Genomic DNA, 1,874 nt, shown 5'->3' with positions numbered 1-1,874 from the left:
GGAAGGGATCACACTCCACTTTGGATATCCAAAACGGAGCATGGAGTACATCATCTGGTTGATGCTCCGGCTAATGTCATTTTTTGACTTGGTGAACCTTTAAAAAAAATACAAGTTAGCAAGTTAACTAAAGGAAAAAAACATAATTTTACAAATAAAAAAAATACTAACCAAGTGCTATGTCCTCGTCGTGGGTTGGGTTGGAGAACCGGGAGATGCTCTCGACCTGGTTGTTGAACCAATAGTTGAACTGGCATGACCCCCGGTTCCTGTTGAGCAGCAGCGCTAGGGGCAGCGGGAGCTGGAGCTGGAATATATGCGGGAACCGAGTTTTGTTCATGAGACGATCCCGATGCACGGGAACTTCTCACCGAACTACGTCGAAGACGGGCTGCGGGGCGGGGTTCATCCTCGGCCCTAAAAAAAAAATTAATACATCAAAAATATTTTCAAATCATTTCTATTTTTAATGTTTTCATTTATATATTTACAAAATGTTTTATAAACGTTTTAAAAAAAATATTAAACCTTTTATTATACATAGTTTATAACTAGAAACTTATAAAAAATAATAAAATATTTAAATTTTTTTATTATACATGATTTATATATATATATATATATATGTAGAAACAATTATAAAAAATTTATAAATGTAGAAACATGTTGTTAAATATTTACAAATTTTTTAAAAAAATGTTTTATTATATATAGTTTTTAGTGGAAACTTATAAAAAATTATAAAAAAATTAAAATTTTTTATTATACATGATTTATATATATATATAAAATTATAAAAAATTTATAAATATAGAAAAATGTTGTTAAATATTTTTAAAAAATTTTAAAAACGTTTTATTATATATATTTCATTACTGGAAACTTGAAAAACGGTTTTAAAAATCAAAAAAACATTTTAAAAATATTAAAATGTTTTGAATTTTAACAAAAAAAAAAATCCAAAAAAACTAAAACAACAATCCAAACAACAATCCTAACTTATATATCCTAAACTATCCATTCAATCCTAAAATTTTCAATCAAACAACCTAAAATCCGAGATCTAACTTCCAAAACCCTAAACAATTGATATAAAAGAAGGTTTGGGATGATTCTTACATGATTTGGGGTTTGGGGAAGAGATATGAGGGTGAGAAGAGGATTCGCCGGTGAAGAGAGGTGGAGAAGGGCCGGATTCGCCGGTGAAGAGAGGTGGAGAAGGGCGGAAATAACGAAGAAGGAAGAAGAAGGGTTATTATATCCGAAGATTCCGACTGACACGGGTTCGTCAGTATTCCGTCGTTATAAATAAAAATATACCAATTGGCGATTCGCGAAAATTTTCACGCGGTTTGGTTCTCCCGGGCAAATTGGATTTCCGACGGAATGTGTCCGTCAGTATATTCCGACGGAATGTGTCCGTCAGTATATTCCGACGGAATGTGTCCGTCAGTATATTCCGACGGAATGTGTCCGTCAGTATATTCCGACGGAATGTGTCCGTCAGTATATTCCGACGGAATGTGTCCGTCAGTATATTCCGACGGAATGTGTCCGTCAGTATATTCCGACGGAATGTGTCCGTCAGTATATTCCGACGGAATGTGTCCGTCAGTATATTCCGACGGAATGTGTCCGTCAGTATATTCCGACGGAATGTGTCCGTCAGTATATTCCGACGGAATGTGTCCGTCAGTATATTCCGACGGAATGTGTCCGTCAGTATATTCCGACGGAATGTGTCCGTCAGTATATTCCGACGGAATGTGTCCGTCAGTATATTCCGACGGAATGTGTCCGTCAGTATATTCCGACGGAATGTGTCCGTCAGTATATTCCGACGGAATGTGTCCGTCAGTATATTCCGACGGAAT

Source organism: Brassica oleracea, chromosome C4 (genome assembly GCF_000695525.1).
Source record: "Brassica oleracea var. oleracea cultivar TO1000 chromosome C4, BOL, whole genome shotgun sequence".
Classification (NCBI taxonomy): Eukaryota; Viridiplantae; Streptophyta; class Magnoliopsida; order Brassicales; family Brassicaceae; genus Brassica; species Brassica oleracea.
Note: the sequence above shows the minus strand (reverse complement) of the source record.